The sequence below is a fragment of the Octopus sinensis genome, linkage group LG18 (genome assembly GCF_006345805.1).
Source record: "Octopus sinensis linkage group LG18, ASM634580v1, whole genome shotgun sequence".
Lineage (NCBI taxonomy): Eukaryota > Metazoa > Mollusca > Cephalopoda > Octopoda > Octopodidae > Octopus > Octopus sinensis.
In genome coordinates, this window is record NC_043014.1 from 40,754,653 (window position 1) to 40,777,152 (window position 22,500).

The window sequence follows — 22,500 nt, forward strand, 5'->3', positions numbered from 1 at the left end:
ACATTACAAAACATTTTTTCAATATTTAACACACTTCAATATTGTAAAAATTTTTTAAAAAATACAATAATAAAAAAATGTGAAAATCAGACCATGTAACTTTATTCTATATATATATATGTGTGTGTGTGTGTGTGTGTGTGTGTTTGGTGTGTGTGTTTGCATTTATTGAGTTGAGTTTATTATTTCCATATATATTGAGGGATGCAGAAAATTTTATTCCTGCAAATCCTTTAGTGACTCCTATTCATATTAAGCCTGAATGAGATTTTGTAAAAACTCCTCACTTTCATTTATGTTTATCATGTTTAATATGTATTAAAAAAGTGCATAAATTTTGAAATTTATTTATAATTTTATTTTCATTCCTGTTGGACCCCAATTATTTGTCCATGACAGCTTTTTTTTTCAATTTGGCAGCAATCATTTTCTTTACCTCCATCCTGAAGATGGAGCAATTATTTAGCTGAGCTTAAGGAACACATTCAGTTAGCAGTGCAGGAGCTAACTCCTGAAATGCTTAAAAATGTGTTTCACAATACTAAGGAGAGATTTCAAGTATGCAGGGATACAGGTATGTTGAAAATTTTCAATAAAAGTTTGACATAAGATTTATAAATCTATTTGTTTTGGTAATAAACTTAAAATTCTGTCAGTTTTTATAATTTGCTCAATTTCAGGAACACCCTGTATGGTGTAGCGTTGTTAATTGTTGCGTTGCTTAAGTAAATATTAGAATCAACAGTTTTCTTGCTGTAAACATCTCATCTTTTTGTTAAGCATATTGTATCAAGGAGTTTATTATCCAAAATGTATCTCCCCTTTATAGGCGTGGCTGTATGATTGAGAAGTTTGCTCTCCAACCATGTAGCCTTGGGTTCAGTCTCATTGTGCAGAATTTAGTAAAATAACTTAGTTATCATTTCATTCTTGTTCTACCCTTAGACCCCTTTTCAGTTGGTTCACTTTCAAGAATCCATTTTGCGATCCTTTCCTTTTGACATTCTAACAATATATCCACATTACTGAAATTGTGATCTCTAAATGCTTGACTCGGAGAGACTCCCTAATTGAGTAACATTACTCTAACCTTTCATTACTGTATTTATTTTGAGATGCTATGTGTTTCTTTCAATTACTTTAAATATAACAAAGAATTTAGTAAAATAACTTAGTTATCATTTAGCTTGTGTTAGGAACATAAATTGTGACTAAGGTTTGGTGGAAGATTTTAATTCAAGACTTATGGAAACAAGACATTTCTACTCAGAGCCAGAGCTGGTTTCAGCTGGGTTGGTAACAAAAGGGTTAATACTTCTTTTATTTTTCAAAATTAGGATAATCAAAATAAATATCAAATAGAAATAGTAGTTGTGATACCTGTGCCGGTGGCATTTAAAAAGCACCATCTGAACTTGACTGGTTTCTGTACCGGTGGCATGTATAAAGCACCAACCGATTGTGGCCACTGCCAGCCTTCCCTGGCATCTGTGCCGGTGGCATGTAAAAAGCACCCATTACACTCACGGAGTGGTTGGAATTAGGAAGGGCATCCAGCTGTAGAAACACTGTCAGATCAGACTGGAGCCTGGTGCAGCCTCCTGGTCTCCCAGACCCCGGTCGAACTGTTCAACCCGTGCTAGCACAGAAAACGGATGTTAAACGATGATGATGATGATGAAGATAAAGTTCTTTTTTAATCTATAATATACTCTCCTTCATTTTTTACAATGCGCTTCCATCTATCTTGTAGACTTGCAAGGTCCCTCTTCCAAAATTCACTTGTCCATGATGAAAAATACTCCCCCAGTACTGTTGTGACTTCATTTGCAGAATTTATATTTTTCCATCCAAATAATTTTGAAGACTGCGGAATAAATGATAATCAGATGGAGCAATGTCCTGCAAATATGGTGGGTGGGGCATCATTTCCCATTCAAACTGCTCCAGTCTTTGAAGTATCATTCTCACTGTATGTGGCCATGTGACTAGATTCAGAAAGTTTGTAATGAATCCAATGTCCCAATTTGCTGACTTTTCCAATGGCATGCAGATGTTGATGAATGGTTGAATGACCAAATCTGAGCTTCTCTGCTAGTTCGTCAACAGTTATGACGAGATCTTGTGCCACCAGGGTTTGCAGGACATTCTCGTCGAGCTCTACAGATCTTCCAGAACAAGGCTTGTCTTCTAGGCTGTAGTTTCCAGCTCGGAATTTCTGGAATCACTGGAAGTGGGCAGGGACGGAAGACCAGGGATTGTTGGTGGGTAAATATTACAATAATGTATGGGCAGAGTGAGGGCCGGTCAAAGATAAAAGATGGCAGTGGGGGGGGGGATATGAAGAACAAAGTTTGAGTGGTTGATAATAAACATATGTTGAGAAGAAGGAAAGTAAGTGTTGGTGGTAAGTGCTGAGATTATGTTGGGTTGAGAAGTGGATGTGGTGAATGGTTGACAATGGTGGAGGAATGATTAATGATATGTATGAGTTGGGGGAAGGGCAGGGGCTTGTAGGTTGACTCAGTGTGCAGAAAGGAGTGAAGGACAGTAGAATAGTAATAATAATAATAATAATAATAATAATAATAATAATAATAATAATAATAACAATAATGATAATAATAATAATAACAATAATGATAATAATAATAACAACAATAATAATAATAATCATAACAACAACAATAACAATAATAATAATGATAATAATAATAATAATATAATAATAATAATAATAATAATAATAATAATAATAAAAATATAGTAGGCATAAGGATGAGAGAAAGGGAAATGATAAATGGGAGGGTAGGTTGCAAGAGTGTGAGGGGAGAGGCAGATGTTGTGCACGGAAAGAATGAGAGATATATGGTGGGGGGGGGGGGAGATAAGTTGGTGGCAGGGAAGGATGGTCAATGTAAAATGCGAGAGGAGAGGGAAGGGAGGATGGAAGGATGGATGTTAAGAGAAATGGTTCTGGATGGTGAGAAAAGTAATAGATATCGGAAAAAAGATGATGAATTATGCAGTTTTGCTCTCGTTTAATTACAACAGCAGAATACTGTTGGCAGGTGGTGATGGAGGAATCAGTGAGGAAAAAAAAAACAGATGATTGGTGATGGGCATGGCTTGGAAAGGAAATTAGGTGAGGAGCCCAATTGTGTATATATATACATGTTATGCTTCCAGAATTTCTGTTTTGCTGAAATGGATGAAGTCTTCTCAAGAACCACGCATAGGCAGGCGCAGGAGTGGCTGTGTGGTAAGTAGCTTATTAACCAACCACATGGTTCTGGGTTCAGTCCCACTGCGTGGCATCTTGGGCAAGTGTCTTCAGCTATAGCCCCGGGCCGACCAATGCCTTGTGAGTGGATTTGGTAGACGGAAACTGAAAGAAGCCTGTCGTATATATATATATATATATATGTATGTATGTGTATATGTTTGTGTGTCTGTGTTTGCCCCTCTAGCATTGCTTGACAACTGATGCTGGTGTGTTTACGTCCTCCGTCACTTAGCGGTTCGGCAAAAGAGACCGATAGAATAAGTACTGGGCTTACAAAGAATAAGTCCCAGGGTCGATTTGCTCGACTAAAGGTGGTGCTCCAGCATGGCCACAGTCAAATGACTGAAACAAGTAAAAGAGAAAGAGAAAGATCCCACAGCCATCCCAGTCCTTTATCTTCTCTTTGTAAAGCACAAGGTCCCAAGGTCAGCGTTTACTACTTTATTCAATGTCTTCTACAATAGTGCCATCCAATTTAGACGATTGGCACTTCATCTATAGCAAAATGATGCATCCTATGACTAAATCAATGCAACCATCTTTCTTACACACTACATCTGATTCCTCTTCTCGTGGTCAATTTTTCTCTCAGCACATCTGTACCTTGTCATTCATGCACACTTGAATTGCACATAATTTGGAGACCCATGCCTTGCTATCATGCAGCATCACAGTGATAAGATAAGTGTCATATAATCTACCCCTCATTAAGCTTAAAAAAAATTTGCTGACAGCAGAGGTAGTAGCATCCTCAACATTTGCCACCCAGTTTTTACCCTGGCTACTATATTTGAAGAGCAACCTCCCCCTTGCTAATTATGCACCTAGGTTAAAGAAACTATCAACTATTCTAGTAAGCCATCTGGGTATTTAGGTACTCTAGTGCATCTGTTACATATGAAACTCACTTCATGTTAGTTTGCCTGTGATTCCACTATATATATTACATGTCTTTTCCTGCATATCAAGCAAGGCCATTTTCCTGAAGACATCTGAATTCTGTTTTCTTTCTGACTTACTGAAACATTCCAAGTTTATCTTGAGCTATGGGATATATATCATCACCAAAGTCCATCCCCTCCTCACCGTGGTGGGGACGCTGGCAACAGGTAGTGTCAGAGCTATGTCGTCGGGAACTTTGGTTCCTGGTAGGGCCACCCATGGCAGATTGGTCTGACACTGAGTGGTATTAGAGCCACAACCCAGCAGACGGGGCTCTAGTGAAAATCCTTGGAGTGTCTATTTCAGCAACCGGTGGCTCCTCAGTCGTTCTGTCCCTGCGTCTGCGGACAATCTGTGGCAAACAGGATGTCTCTACATGCGGGATTGTTGGGGACCGCTTGTGAAATTCATATTCCCATGAAACTTCTTCCACTGCCATGGTTTGAGATGCCTCGAGGGTGGTAGAAGAATCTGACTCAACCCACCCAGGGTGAATGTCGCCACAAGTACAAGTAAGTATCATCAGCATACAGGAGTTCCCATGGACAAGCAGTTGTAAGCTTCTGAGATGGCCTTCAATTCTATGACGAATCAGAGAGGAATGGGGGACTGAAGCTTTATTAACTCCTACCAGGTAAATTAATCACTGAAATTATTGTTGAGTTTCACTTCATTTACTGCACCTTTGTAGAAAGCTTGTACAACCTTAACAAGCCATTCATCATTGCCTAGTTTTCTCACTGACTACCAATCTACTGAATGTGGTACCCTGTCAAACACCTTCTCCAAAGCAACTCAGGAACAGTGTTTTACTCTTAGCCAAGTATGCAAGAGCAACAAGTATTCAGTAACAAGGATTCAGTGAAAGTAAATAATGGTCTTTGAAAATTGCTTCCTGTCACTTGCCTTCTCAATATATGAGAGTGCCAAACATTTGTCTCACAGGATATCATCCTCAAGATCATCAAGACTTATGCTATCAAAATGTTTGTGAAGATGATGAAAGGGAAGAATTCTATCAAAAGTTAGAGAAAGTGCTAACTCAAAAATCCACTTACATCATAGTGATGGGAGATTTCAATGCAAAGGAAAAGAACAGCAGGGATAGAAATATGTTGGGATGGAAATATATTGGGATCAGGATTGAGAAATAAAAGAGGAGAACATTTTACTACCATGGTAGAATCTCGATTTTACAGCCTGTTCATGAATCAATATGAACAGAGATGGACTTGGATTGCCCTAAACATGCTATGCAGAAATGAAATTGACTGCATCCTGATTGATAAGTGGCACACATTACAGGATGATTTGGTTATAGTACCATTCAACACTGCTTCCTATGGGCATAAATTGTGATCAACAAAATCAGAGAGAAGACTGCACATCTCAATGAAGAATCAACATGTCAAGACCTTTGTTGTGGTATAATAGCAGGATGCTATTGAGAAGGAAGTTGTGAGTCAGATTGAAGAGGGCGATCATCATCATCATCATTGTTTAATGTCCATTTTCCATGCTAGCATGGGTTGGACGGCTCGACCGGGGTCTGGGAAGCCAGGAAGCTGCACCAGGCTCCAGTCTGATCTGGCAGTGTTTCTACAGCTGGATGCCCTTCCTAACACCAACCACTCCACGAGTGTAGTGGGTGCTTTTTACGTGCCAGGCGAGGCTGACAACGGCCACGATCGGTTGGTGCTTTTTACATGTCACCAGCACAGTGATGAAGACTATAATTCACTGGTCCAGAAAATTAAAAACTACATGTAGAAGGTAAGAACTTGCAAGCCAGCAAGAGCCTGATGGAAGAATATCAGAGGAGACAAAGAAAATGTTAGAGAAAGGGAAAACTGAGAAACATGTAAGATCACTTTGTGAAATTCCATTTTCTGTAAAACAATCAGACAATATCTAGAAAATGACTTTGAGAATTATAGATTGAAGAAGCTGATACAGGCTGAAGGGGAAAGGGTAAGTCCGAAAAGATGCAGAGGTGACTGTACTTAAGAACAAATGCAGGCTCATGTTGACAGAGGGGAGAGGGAAGAAGTAGGTAAAATCTTTGTACACCAAGCTTTTAAATCGCTTGTAAAGATTGATCCTTCACTGTTACAAATGTTGGAAGAAGCGTTACCTCTTATGGCTAGTGAAATTGAAAACATCCTAAAGATGATGAAGACAGATAAAACTCCAGGAAAAGGAGGCATAACAATAGTTAAAGTGTGGAGACGAGGAGCCATGGAAAATCCCTGTTCTATGCTTGAATCACTATCTTAAGGAGAGTGAAATACTTTTACTGTGGAAAGAGTTGAATACTATCTTTACAGCTGTTCAGAGGCTTGTTGATGCAATAAATTGTTTTTCACAAACAGGTGTACATACTGGTACACTAATGCATGTCAGAAAGGTAGAAATTATTTTAAATATGTAAGTATATGCTCACATGTTCAAGTTGGGAGTGGTGTCTATATTTATGTACATATTTGTATACATATATAAATATAAATGTATGTGTGATTATGTCTAGGTTATTTGAAGTGATGTACAGATTTTGAATATTAAGGGAAAGAAGGTAATCAGAATTTGGTTATTTATTTAGTGCTTTCATTCCTTTTAGGGATATATTATGGATGATTTTTTTTATTTGAAAATCCATACTCTTACACATGTGTGAGTTAGTTGAAAAAAAAAGTCTGGAGTTGAATTTCTTTTCTTGGGTTTCGAGAGTGGTTATTTGGTTATATTTAACAACCACTTCTAGAACACCCTCTTTCCAAAATCTCAGAAAATAATTTAACTTCAGATTTTTTTTTCAACTAATTTACATATGTGTAAAAGGCATGAATTTTCAAATAAGAAATCATTCATGATGAAACCCTAAAAGGAATGAAAGCACTAAAAAAAAGTTTTTATCTAAATCCAGGCTCCAAAATGTCCCAATATTTGTGCCCCCTCTCCTCAGGATAACCAACTGACTCTCCATCATGTAACTCAAATCCACTACTACATATACACCTCCTTCTCTTCATAGTTATGGTGGTGCACTTTGCAATACTAAGCTCCATCCCAATGTCTTTACAGCACTAGTGAACAGTTCTGACCAGTGAATCAATCTGATTCATTCTTGCCAAAGAGTTTGCATGTTATTTACCATAGAACAGGTTATTGTCAACTGACATGCTATTTAATTCATTTTTGGCAGAAAATTAGATTGTTGTGGTCATTTAAATATTTTTTTTGTTTGATTGCTAACTTGAGAAAAATGAAAACCATGAAAAGAATTATCCTTTTGTTGCAACATGTATTTTTCTTATGTGACGGAGTAAAAGCAACAACACACAATTTGTAGTAATTTTCCAATTTTTTTTCTGTGTCATCCCAATGTCTACAAATGTAGACCCTCTGAGAAATCAGGTACCCTTTAATTCAATTAAGTTTAAATTTCACTAATATTTAAGTTTGATAAAAACAGACTTGAGCTCTAATTTCGTAAATTTTGATAGATTTCTTCTGCTCTTGGAATAATAAGGGTTAATGATAGTAATGATAATATCATTAATAATAATAATGATAATAATGCCTTTCACAACAATCTAGATGAGAGAAACAGTGCATTATACTTAACCTAAGAGAAGAAGAAAAGCAACTGTAGGATGCCCGCTAATTGTCCATTTGGGGCCACTGTCTATGTTACAATATTGTATACAAGTGTATAGTTGCTACACACACACTGTAATTCCACTAGAATATACGAAGGATTCTTGATCAACTTTAAGTGCTGGTATCTCATACATATTAACTCTAACTAGAACACTAAGTGAAAATCTGCTTCACTGGGTACTTACATCCATCCTCTCAAAGCCAAATTTAAATCCTGTGATATCTCTTGGTCTATCATTAACACTGAAATACAAACAGACTGATTGCTTTTATACCTGATGAGTCTTTATTTACCAATGTTGTTGAAATAATACTGATGTGATGTAATATGTAAAATATATGATATTTTGGCAAGTATCCATTGGTAAAGTAGAAATGAAATGATTGTAGTGTTATGCAATGAAATGTGTTTGTTAAATCCAAACTCTCTTTTATATATACTCTATGGATATTCATGAATTTCTGGATGTATGTTCAGCAATATGATCAGTTTTTGTTGTAAAACTGAATAGAGTAGCCAGTGCCCATAGATAGGTTTTGCAATGCAAACAAAGTTCATACCCAAATTGAATGTATGTATGTATGTATGAATGTATGAATGTTTGTATGTATATACATACATACAATCAATTTGGGTATGAACCTTGTTTGCATTAGAAAGCCTATCTATGTATGAATGTATGTATGTATATACATATATATTAAAATACATACATATATATCTATATATATAGTACACAAAATTACTACATCCAAAAGACCTAAAACTTAGACCTATTATAGCTGGTCCATCATGCCCTACCCACTGTTTAAGCAATTTTATTGACATTGTTTTGAAACCACTATGTACTAACATACCCAGTTTCATCAGGGATGACATCGACTTCCTGTCCCATCTTCCCAAACAACAGAAACAAATTCAGTTTTACTAAGTTTTGATGTGGTAAGCCTCTACACCAATATTCCACACGATTTAGGAATAAAGACGATTAAATACTGGTTAGGAAAACATAGAGAAGTGATTCCCAGCAGATTCACAGTGCCATTTATATTAGACACAGTCAAACTTATTCTAGAAAACAACACATTCTTCTTCAATGGAAAGAATTACATCCAAATTAGAGGCATGGCGATGGGAACGAGGTTTGCTCCCGTTTACGCCAACTCTGTAATGGGATACTTAGAACAACAACTCTACCAAGAGGTGGAGGTAAACTATGGCACTGGATTTAGAAAGTATATTGAAAAGGCATGGAAGAGATATCTTAACGACTGCTTCATAATCTGGACAGAATCTCTAAATACTCTGGAAGAGTTCAATATCCTCCTGAACAACCTACACCCATCTCTCCAATTTACGAAGGAGATGAGTAGTACCAAATTACCATTCCTAGATATAATGGTAATTAAAAAGGACACCACCATCACCACAGATATATACTATAAACACACAGACACACATCAATACCTGAATTTTAAGTCGTGCCATCCACCACATACAAAACACAACATCCCATACTGTCTAGCCAGAAGAATTTGTACCATTGTAGAAGATACAAATATCAGGAACAAACGCCTAACAGAACTAAGAGAATTTTTGCTCAAACAAAAATACCCATCTCTACTTATAGAAAATGGCATACAGTGGGCTATAAAAATACCCATACAACAACTTAGGACAACCCAAGGAAGAGGAAAACAAGAACAAGTCATACCATTCATAGTGACACACAACCCATGTCACCAGAATATCTTCAACATTGCCAAAGCAAACCTACTAATCATTGCTCAAAGTAATGAATTAAAAGATATAATCATGGATCGAGCTATGGTTCTTAGTAGAAGACAGCCTAAAAACTTGAAAAAATTACTAACAAAGGCAAAATTTGACCTTAGCAACAAAGACCAAACATTCACTGTATCTAAATGTGGCACATGCCAATTCATACATACCGGCTGATATATAAACACAAAAACCGGGAAAATATTCACAAATGCGAATATGAACTGCAAAAGTAGAAATTTAATTTACTGCATCAAATGCCCAAATTGTGAAGAAATATATGTAGGTCAGATGGGAAATGCACTATCAGAACGCTCACGTGTACACTGACAACAGATTAGAGACCTAGAGATCCGTCAGATACCTTTGAGTAACCACCTAGCAACATGTGGTTGGAAAATATATATAATATTTCTATTCTACAAATTACACAGCCCAAGTGAAATCGAGAGGAAAATCAGAGAAAAGAATTTTATTGATAAATTCGAACCCAAGCTAAATAAGCAATAAGAATAATACTTAGAGGTACTACTTCTACTGCTACGACCATGACCACTAACAACAACAACAATACTAAAGGTGATCAAGATGAAGATAGCAGGAAAATTATCTTATTTAGGGTTAAAAGTTCTATTGCCACCGCCATCACCACTAGCAACAATAATTAAGGTGCTGACAATGATGATGATGACAATTGAAATATAAAAATCCCTGACAAAGGCTATTTACAACATTTCTAAAAATAGCCCAACAATTGCTACCTCAACCAGGGTTAAGATACAGGACTCTTGACATGTTCAACAAAGCGTGATGCCTAAATCAATCAGCTTAAGTAATTGAGTGATGCTACACACTGATTGGTCAGAATACAGTTTGCAAAACCTAGCAATCTGGAGCCTACACAGGTGTATTTAAGGCACAGATTTAACCATCTTGCTACAGTAAAAAATTGTGAAGCATGACTGTCACCACTACTACATGAACCTGAAGATTGCATAATTTAATGCATGAAAGTACTAGTTCAATCAGAATGAACATTTAACATTCTATTATTTTATTTTATTTTATTTTATTATATTATATTATCTTATATTATATCATTATAAGATTGTAAATAAAACGTGAAAATCAGACAAGGTTGGAATTCCTTTTATTAATATATTCTTCTATACACAATCACACACACCCATATATATATCTATATATATACATATATATAAAAATACATACATAGATATATATATTGTTTCTCTCCTTGTTTATTTCTGTGTATCTTTCTGTCGAAAGCGTAGGCTCGAAACGTAAAAGACTTTTTCTATTCCTGAGCGCTATACTAATACATTTGTTTGTTTGTACTCCACCTGCCTTCGTCTTTTGTTTATTTTCGTAAACTTGAGGATGTGGAACATGTATAGAATTATAGGACGCTCAGGAAAGGAAAGACAGAAGGAGGATTTAATGTTTTGAGCAGAGCTCTTTGTCAGAAATATAGAAAAAAGGAAAAGTCCAAGGAAGGGAGAAAGAAAATCACCAATGATACACATGTGGTCACATATTGAAATATATATGTATATATATGTATATACACACACACATACATATGTATATACATATACACACACACACACACACATGAACAACATCAAACATACATATGCAAGGTATGTGTTTTGTTAGTCCATGGGTAGGCTGCGCTTATAAGCATAAGAGAATATATTCTCTTTATGTGCCTGATGTTAAAACATCCGGAAGTTATAGACAAGTGAGATAACTCACACCAGGTCCCATACATGAGTGATAGGCATCAACATTTCATAATGTTTGTGACTTGTCAATACTGCATACCCGAAACAAGGCCCGATGCAAGCTAAATCGCTGTCTATGACTATATGCAAAATAGTGTAAGAATCATCTGTTGGTAAGTTCCAATGTTCCGTACCCTGGAAAAAATTCAAATATGAGCTAAAAGCAGCTTGTGGGATAAAAACAATATCAAACACACATACATAAGGTATGTGTTTTGCTAGTTCATGGATAGGCTGTTGTTACTGGAATAAGAGAAGATATTGTCTTCATGCACCTAATATTAAAACATCTGGAAGTGATGTGAGTTATCTCGTTTGTCTATGACATCCAGATGAAGAGAATATATTTTCTTATGCCTATAAGAACAGCCTACCCAAGAACTAGCAAAACACATACTATATGTATGTGTGTTCAGTTTTGTTTATATCCCTTGCACTGTTTTTAAGTAATATTTAAATATATATATATCATCATCATCATCATCATCGTTTAGCGTCTGTTTTCCATGCTAGCATGGGTTGGACAGGTCAACTGGGGTCTGTGAAGCTGGAAGGCTTCATCAGGCCCAGTCAGATCTGGCAGTGTTTCTACGGCTGGATGCCCTTCCTAACGCCAACCACTCCGCGAGTGTAGTGGGTGTTTTTTACGTGCCACCTGCACAGGTGCCAGACAGAGCTGGCGAACGGCCATATATATATATATATATATATATATATATAACAAAGTAAAGTTGTAAGATACCGCAATTCTAAAAGATGTTTATTCATTTGACCGGTTTCACTTTTTTAGAAAAAGATTGTCAAAAGTAAAATGTAAAAGCTTTGTATGAGCATTGTTGTGTTAAGTACTGGTTGCCAGAAAAGTATTAAAATACATATATACATTCTTTGATAATAATAAGAAAATGTTAAAAACAGTTTATATATTTTAATAATTTTGTGGCAACCAGTACTTAACACAACAAAGCTCATACAAAGCTTTACATTTTACTTTTGACAATCTTTTTCTAAAAAAGTGAAACCGATCAAGTGAATAAACATCTTTAAAATTGCATTTTCAAACCTTCTTTCATATATATATATATATATATATATAACTGGCTCGCCGGCTTGACTGGCTTCTGTGCCGGTGGCACGTAAAAAGCACCCACTACACTCATGGAGTTGTTGGTGTTAGGGCATCCAGCTGCAGAAACACTGCCAGATAAGACTGGAGCCTGGTGCAGCTTCCTGGCTTCCCAGAGCCTAGTCGAACCGTCCAATCCGTGCTAGCATGGAAAACGGACATTAAACGATGATGATATATATATATATATATATATAATGTGTTGGTGTACCCTCGGGCAACATGGTTAGAGTATAGTAAGATAACATAGTAATACCACTGGTAGGAGGGGTTAGAAGAGACATGAATTGAAGGGAAAAGAAAAGAAAAAAGGAGACAATAAAAGGCAGTAAAGTACAAGAAGATATAGGGAAGTTTAATTTTCTATATTAGGCTTTTGGATATAAAAGTTGATAGAAAGACAGATAGATAGATAGAGAGATTGACAGATCGAATGGTAGATCGACAGTTAGATAGATAGAAAGATAGATTGCTTACATATGACATGTAGCCTAAAGTGGGCCTTGGTGCTGGGTGTTGCAGTTTATTTTGTTGTGAGTGCTTTCGAATCAAAGATTCTTCATCTGACTTTTTGATTTCCTTAATTCTTTAAATGCAGGCAAGTGTCAATTAATTCCCATGGAAACAATAAATGTTTCTATCTATCTATCAATCTCTCTCTATCTATCCATCAGTTGTGTATTGCATTCTGGAGCAAAACACATTATTTCACATTGTTCTAGTCCATTCAGCTGTCATTGGGCAAGCATAGGATGGACTGACATTCCTTGGAGGGGGTATACATATGCATACGTGTATTTGTGTGTATATTTTCGTTTTGCATTTATATGTCTGTATATGTATGTGGTCTGTGTACATCTATCTGTGTATTTTGATGTATATATGTATATTGATGGTTTAGTATGAGTATATACTATTGTGAAATATTTTAATATATTTTAATTTCAATTTTTAGGTATTAATTGAATTATATTTTCTATATTATTAATGACAATATGTATTTTGAATCCGCTCTTCGATTTAAGGTTTTACCTCGATTTTTATAATTTATATTGAATTCATTTATTTTGTTTATTTTGTTTATCGCTTGCCTAAGACTGTTATTTGAAAGGACCAATGAAACAAATCCATTTTTAAAGGTGTATCCTTTAGCTAGTTTTGATCAAATTGTTATTTTGGTTCGATTTTAACAAAACTGTCTGATGAACAGGAACGTGAAACTCTGAGTAGCAGCTTTTGTTATATTTCTGCTGCTTTTAAATAAAGCATATTACTCTACTTCTGGTATTTGAGTACTCTTTTTTCCACCTTGTTTCACATTTATGTGCTTACTCGGTATATATATATATATATATTATATATATATATATATATATATATATATATATATATATATATATATATATATATACATATATATATAATATATATATATATATATATATTATATATATATATATAATATATATATATATATATAATATATATATATATATCATCATCATCATCATTTAGCGTTCGCTTTCCATGCTAGCATGGGTTGGACGGGTCAACTGGGGTCTGTGAAGCTGGAAGGCTTCGTCAGGCCCATATATATATATATAACATATATATACCTCAACATCATCATTTAATGTTTGGTTTTCATATATGTTGTAAGAAGCTTGCTTCCCCACCACATGGTTCTGGGTTCAGTCCCACTGCATGACAGAGCAAGTGTCTTCTGCTATAGCCTCAGGCTGACCAAAGCCTTGTGAGTGGATTTGGCAGAGGGAAACTGAAAGAAGCTTGTCATATATATATATATATATATATTTGTGTATATTATGTGTATATATACACACATACATAAATACACACATATCGATACGTGATCAAGATCCAGCTTCTATCATACCTCACATCTCCTGGCCCACATCCATCTTAGGCATCCTCTGCTATCTCCATACCCAACTGGACGGGACAACCTTCTGCTTTGTGGCACCTATGACACCTAGCATATTATAGGCTCTTCAGCAAGACTGGTCAACAGAACAAGGTGAATAGGCTCAGGACATCCTAAAACTGCCTGAATCATGAATTTTATGCAGTGAGACTCCACCCACCAAATCTCAGACCATGAGACATTGCATGCCACAGCTTGTACTCATTTTAATGAGGTACCCTGAGCTGTATTCCTATACTCTTTCTAGCTTGTTTCTTCTTAACTGATGTTCACACCTCATGCCAAATCAGTAGTCTCCTATCTGTTTCTTTCACTGTTTTATAGTGAAGTGTTGAGAAAAGGGGTATCCCAAAGGTATCAGGGTGTCTGTGACACATATGTGGTTAGGAAGACCAAAATAGCAAAGCAGACTTGGCAGTATTGGGGCCAGTTCTTACAAATGCCTTTGGGTCTATACTCCATAAGCTGGTTGGAGAGATTTTGATCAGGCACCACATCTCAGGCAGGTACAGAGACCTTGTTTTGGACTTCTATAACAGCTTCAGTCTGAGAATCTCTGCTGCTTCTACAACATCAGAGTGATACAAGCTTGAGAAAGGCTTTGCTGAAGTGAGGTAACACCCACCAGCACTAACGTTTGTGCTGCAACTCTGAGGGCTTGACAGCCTTTGCTGCTCCCCATACCTGTCCTGTTCTGAACTCAATACTTGTCTGAGAGACTTGTGGGCTGCAGAAATTTTGGTATTGCAATACCTCTCCAATACAGGTCACCAGTGGTTCTTCTTACAGGCTACTAATGGAGTACTTGAACTTATTAGTTTTGTCCACACATAGTAATGCTGCTCAGTGAGGTCGGTCCTGTCATTTCTACAAGAACCTGCTGACTCTCCTCTCAAGGCCATCTACTGTGGAAAGTATAGCGTCCTTAAACGCTAAAGCTCCTATCTGAGTTGATGGATTTTACTGGCTCTGTCAGTTATATAGTTCAAAGATTTCCATGTTATCTTCTCTCCCAATCCAAACCTCTCAGCCACTACACAGATAATAATGATGGTCATTGTCCAGAAACCATTGGCATCATCCTTAGCTGTTACCATTCCCCATCCTTGTTAGCTTGAAACCACTTTATTCAGCCATGTTCTGTTAATTTGTATAGATCTTGGGCTAGCAACACTTGGAGGTTCTGGAACTTTGAGTAGACTCTAGGCCAGACCCTTCATGCGTCATCTCTCCAGGGCACTTGCATCATTTCTGTGCATTTCATCTTAGCCTAGTAGATCTTCATGCTATACAGGCTCTTGCAAACCTTCTCACAGACAAATTTTAAATCCGTTGTTGATTTTCTACTACCATCATTTGATACCACTTTGTCTGTCTGACTGGGATTCTCTTCTCCCCAACTCTTGAATATATATATCCAAGGCTTTGGTGAGTCATGACCATGGGGATATATATATATATATAAATATATATTAGATAACAAATACACTTGGTAGCTTACCAGTAAGGCACATTCACTTTCACAGTATTCGTTGGGTATTTGATTAATGAGAGAGAGAAGAGATGGATGATACAAGAATGTTTATTAATCACTACAATTGTTTCAGCCCATCTATGGATTGATACTAGATGAGTAGAAACAATTGTGGTGATTAATAAACATTCTTGTATCTTCCATCATCTGTCTCTCTCTCTCATTATTCAAGGATAACTGCGCCTCAAGGATATCTGCCTGCAAGAAGGACCTAAAGCTATGCCAGATCAACACCCAAACATGGGAATCCGCCGCTGCCGACAGAAGTGCCTGGTGACACAGTGTCAAGTATGGTGCCATGACAGCGGAGAACCTGAGGACCACTACTGCCAAACTAAAGAGAACCAGGCGAAAGGAGCAGCAGCAGCAACCACAGCTCTCATCCCCTTTCACTTGTACCAGATATGGTAGAGACTGACACTCGATGATTGGTCTGCACAGCCACACCAGGAAGTGCAGATAAACCCACCATCTTTTCCGAGCTACACCATCGTCTCTCGAGACGGACGGATGCCGACGATATATACATATATATATATATATATATATATATATATATATATATGAAGGCACATGGTTTAGTGGTTAAGGTGTTGCACTATATATATATATATATATATATATATATATAAAACAGTACTGGGAGGACAAGAAATGGAATGAAGCGACGAATCGTGGGGATTTTTCCTTGTGTAGTATGTCCTGTACTCTGTTTTTCTGTTGTAAAAAAATTTGTTTTTCCCGTTTTCGTTTCTCGTTGAGTTCTACGTCTAGTTGTGGTGTCCTGTACTCACGTATATATATTTATATATGCATGTATATATACATGTAGATGTAGGTACGTACATATATGTTTGTATGTATGCATATATTTTATTTATTACACTATATATATATATGGTGACAGCCGCCTGTACTATACGTGTCTTCTCTACCGAAAAGGTTACCGCTTCCCACGCTTGCTGATCAATTGTTTTTGTCCCATTTTGTCTCAAAGTCGTTCCTGTTTTTATTCGTTACTGTTTCCAATTTTATCTTCGTCTCTTGTTTTCCTATTCGTCTCTGTTGTCACATTCTTTCCTTCTACCAAGCAAATCTAATGCCCATAGCTTAGCTTTTCCTTGGGGCTGGCCGTTTTGGAGCAAATCTCAGAATTAAACAGCTGAAATTTGCCATGATGAATCGGTTTCTGACTGAAGAATGAAGGCTCCGAATGACTGTCTGTATTCCGTGTTCGTGAATTTCACGTTCTTTATATATAAAGTTTTATTTTATATATATATATATATATATATAACTCCAAGAAACTTAGAGGTTGCAAATCCAACCCACTAAGGGATAATATCTATCCAATATACTGCTGGTAGAATACCCAATTATTAATACACAAGTGTTTTTTATTGCATAGCAATTACATTACCTAGTGTACTAGATGGGTGAGGGTAAAGAGATATTTTACCATTAATTTATATAGCAATTAGAAAATGGCGGAGAACAATAGGTGGTTCATCAACTTTTATAAATTATATTAAGTTAATTTATTTATTTATTTACTAAACTGATAATTACAATAATATATATACATACAAATAACATATTATTCTTTACATATAAGATATAAGATATAAAATATAGTAATATATAAGGATCATCATCATCATCATCATCATCATCATTTAACGTCCGCTTTCCATGCTAGCATGGGTTGAACGGTTCAACTGGGGTCTGGCAAGCTCGAAGGCTGCACCAGGCCAGTCAGATCTGGCAGTGTTTCTACAGCTGGATGCCCTTCCTAACGCCAACCACTCCGAGAGTGTAGTGGGTGATTTTATGTGCCACCGACACAGGTGCCAGACGAGGCTGGCAGATGGCCATGCTCGGATGGTGATTTTATGTGCCACTGACACAGGTGCCAGACGAGGCTGGCAGATGGCCACGCTCGGATGGTGATTTTATGTGCCACCGACACAGGTGCCAGACGAGGCTGGCAGATGGCCACGCTCGGATGGTGTTTTCTTATGTGCCACCGACACAGGTGCCAGACGAGGCTGGCAAACAGCCACGCTCGGATGGTGTTTGTTACGTGCCCTCAGCACGGACGCCAGTCGATGCGGTACTGGCTACGGTCACGTTCGGATGGTTTTCTTATGTGCCACCGGCACTGGTACCACAAGGATACAAATTCCATTGATGTTCATCTATTTTGATTTGGTTTGATTTGATTTTATTTGATTTTGATTTTGATTTTCACTTGCCTCAACAGGTCTTGTATTTATTATAAAAAAACATGAATATAAATTGTGAATCCTTATATATTACTATATTTTATATCTTATATGTAAAGAATAATATGTTATATGTTATAGGTATGTATGTATATTATTGTAATATCAGTTTAGTAAATAAATAAGCTAACATAATACAATGTCTAAAAGTTGATGAACCACCTATTGAACCCCTCCATTTTCTTATTGCTGACGAGGCTGGCAAACGGCCGTTCATGGCCGTTTGCCACGCTCGTCTGGCACCTGTGCCGGTGGCACATAAAAAGCACCCACTACACTCATGGAGTGGTTGGTGTTAGGAAGGGCATCCAGCTGTAGAAACATTGCCAGATCAGACTGGGCCTGGTGCAGCCTTCTGGCTTCCCAGACCCCAGTTGAACTGTCCAACCTATGCTAGCATGGAAAGCGGACCTTAAACGATGATGATGATGAAATAAGAAAATGGAGAAACCAATTCATCTTGTTCATCAACAATATCCATAAGTTGATGAACGAGATGAATTTGTTTCTCCATTTTCTTATTTGTATTATGAATTTACAGTAAAAATATTTTTTACCTTCACCCATTTAATACAATAAATGAATTAGTTGCATTGCAATTAAAAGCATTTATGTATTAAGAATTTGGGTACTTTACCAACAGTATATTGAATAACTGATATCCCATAGTGGGTTACATTCATAACCACTATCTTACTTTGTAGTATATATATATATACATATATATATATATATATATTGGTGCCCCAGCATGGCCGCGACCTTCGGGCTAAAACATTTTTAATGATTTTAAGGATTTATATATATATATATATATGTATATGTATATATATATGTGTGTGTGTGTGAAGGCACATGGTTTAGTGGTTAAGGTGTTGCACTCACAATTGTGAGATTGTGGGTTTGATTCTCAGACTGGGCATTGTGTTTTGTTCTTGAGCAAAGCACTTCATTTCACATTGCTGTGTGATCATTTTGACATCTGACATGTGGCACCCAGTTGCACCTGTACAGGTAATGTCAATCTGATGGAAGGAATGAGCTTATGTCTACACAAACATTTGATCACTCTAAACAAATCATCTGTGAGGTTTTTTGGTAAGAAATTGTCGAACCCTCATATGTCATCTAATGACATATATATATATATATGCTGAGACACCATTTGGTCATGACTGACCATGGGATTGCACCTAGAAAGTTACCCTCCCAGGTACAAGTCTAGGCAAGGTTGTTTATGGAAGACCAGCAGTTGCCCATGCATACCGGCCTCACCTCTCCATGCCATTGATGTTATCCAAGGGAAAGGCAACAACCGATACAGCTTGGCACCTGTGATGTCGCAATTCATTTCTACAGCTGAGTGAACTGGAGCAACGAGAAATAGAGCATCCTGCTTAAGAACATGACACACAGCTCGGTCCGGGATTCAAACTCAAAACTTCACAATCATAAGCCTGACACTCTAACCACTGAGCCATGCACCTTCACATATGTATGTGCTATGTCACCGTGACCGTGACCGTGACCAACCAGGCTATCAGATGTTGCTACACATCGCTGGTCACAATGCGCTTCGCATTGTTTTAGCCTTCAAATGACGCCACCCCGCTGGCTAAGCAGGCAGGCCAACAGAAGAAAGAGTGAGAGAAAGTTGTGGCGAAAGAGTACAGCAAGGAATCGCCCCCACCCCCTGCCGAAGCTTCGTGGAGCTATAGGTGTTTTCGCTCAACAAACACTCACAACTCGTGAAATTAACGTGTAAGTGGCTGAGCACTCCTTAGACACGTGTACCCTTAATGTAGTTCTCGGGGATATTCAGCGTGACACAGAGAGTGGCAAGGCCGGCCCTTTGAAATACAGGTACAACAGAAACAGGAAGTAAGAGTGAGAGAAAGTTGTGATGAAAGAGTACAGCAGGGATCGCCACCACCCCCTGCCGGAGCTTCGTGGAGCTTTAGGTGTTTTCGCTCAATAAACACTCACAACGCCCGGTCTGGGAATCGAAACCGCGATCCTACGACCGCGAGTCCGCTACCCTAACCACTGGGCCATTGCGCCTCCACATGTGCTATGTATGTCTGTTTATATACAGGCATGTGTTGCTAGGCACATTTATGCACATAGCTATGTGCACGGATATCTGACTACTGTCTGGTCTTTATCATTGACTTCATTAATAGCTCCCACCCCTTTACCACCCATGTCACTTGCTCCTCTGTTGCTTGTCTCCTGCATCACACATCTCTATTATAGTTCTATCACTCATCCGTCTGTTACCCATACCACCACCACCACCCATACCATTTTTTCAGGAAAGATTGCAAAATGGCCGATACTGATGGCATGTGCTCATTATACCACTGGCGCTTGATGTTAACACAAGGAAACAAACAGTAGGCACCTTTGAGTTTCCACCTTCCAAATCCACTCATAAGGCCTTGAACAGCCTAGGGCTGTAGTAGAAGACACTTGCATAGGGTGTTGCACAGTGGGAATGAACTTCAAGCCATGTGATTGTGGAGCAAAATTTTTAAGCCTACAGCTATGTATAGTTAAAAATGTATATACATTTATGCCACACACAAATCTAAAGACACACATACTTATGAACATATATTTCTAAAGGTATGTGTGTATATAAATATGTGTATATATAAATATATGTGTATATATACATATCTATCTATCTATCTATATATATATATATATATACACATACATACATTATACATACATATACACACATACATATATGCATACATTTAAAGATATATACATATATGTTTGTGTGTGTGTGTATGTATGTATATATATATATCAAATAAAATAAAAAAACAGATGCATATATATGCATGTACTTGTGTATATATTCAATGGTGTGTGTGTGTGTGTATAAATATATGTATATACACACATATATATAGAGAGAGAGAGAGAGAGAGAGAGTGAGAGATGTATTTAACTGTAAATATATATATATATTTTTCAACTGTATATACATGTGTGTGTGTGTATGTATATATATATATCTATATATATATAAATACACACACACACAAATATATATGTATATAGACACACAAACACACACAAATATATATATATTTATATATATGCATATATAAATGTGTGTATGTGTATATAAATGCATAAACACACACAAACATCATATATAACTATACTTGTGGATATATATATATATATACATGTATATGCACACATATTACATATATATGTATACATGCATATATTACAGCAGAATGCAGCAATGTATATCATAAATATATATTTCGATGTGGTAGGACACCATGATAAATTTGGTTAGTACTTGTTGGCAGCAGAGCAGCCATGTAGAGGCCCCCATGTAGACTCGTGATGCTCATGTGGTTCACAATTCTATGTTAACTGTACTAGAACTGTGTTTTACTCTATCACGCCCTCGTTGAATAAATTCATATTTGTGATATATATATTTTTTTTTAATTGAAATCAATTAGTAGTTAGTGTGTAGAAAAACCAAAAAAAAATGATTCCAGCAAGAAAGAAGAGAAAAAAGGGAAAACAAAATAAGCAAAAAAAAAAAAAACCGAACGAAAATATCAGAGCGCAAACAGAACTCAGCTTGTTGTTGAGAATGCTATAAAGGAAAACACAAGAGGGGAGCAGGAGAAGTGTTTTATTGTATCACCTAGTAGCGGTGGGAGCAATGTTAATGATGATGTTAATAGTATGCAGAGTGTAACAGTGATATTATAAAATTTGGATATATACATACAATAATACATTAATCTCGAGAGCTGTATAGAGCAAGGGTGAAGTAGATAGACAGAAAGTAAGAGAGAGTGAAAGTGAAAGTGAAAGAAAGAAGAGAGAGAGAGAGTGAAGTGAAAGTAAGAGAGAAAGAGAGAGAGAGAGGATGAAAGTAAGAGAGAAAGAGAGAGAAGAGAGGATGAAAGTAAGAGAGAGAGAGGATGAAAGTAAGAGAGAGAGAGAGAGGATGAAAGTAAGAGAGAAAGAGTGAAAGTGAAAGTAAGAGAGAAAGAGTGAAAGTGAGAGTAAGAGAGAGAGAGAGAGAGTGAAAGTGAAAGTAAGAGAGAAAAAGTGAAAGTAAAAGTAAGAGAGATAGAGAGA

At 36.9% G+C, this 22,500-nt stretch overlaps 1 protein-coding gene and 1 long non-coding RNA gene across 2 annotated transcripts in view; one reads left to right on the top strand and one right to left on the bottom strand.

Moving 5' to 3' along the window:
• Positions 1 to 275, top strand: part of LOC118767004 — an 18,159-nt gene extending 17,884 nt beyond the window's left edge. The window contains exon 4 of the long non-coding RNA XR_005002925.1: positions 203 to 275. This is a non-coding gene — a long non-coding RNA (uncharacterized LOC118767004). The remainder of the gene's footprint in view (positions 1 to 202) is intronic.
• The window catches only part of LOC115221199 (serine/arginine repetitive matrix protein 1), a 200,128-nt gene that overhangs the window by 139,753 nt on the left and 37,875 nt on the right, over positions 1 to 22,500 (bottom strand). The gene's annotated exons all lie outside the window — the stretch shown is intronic.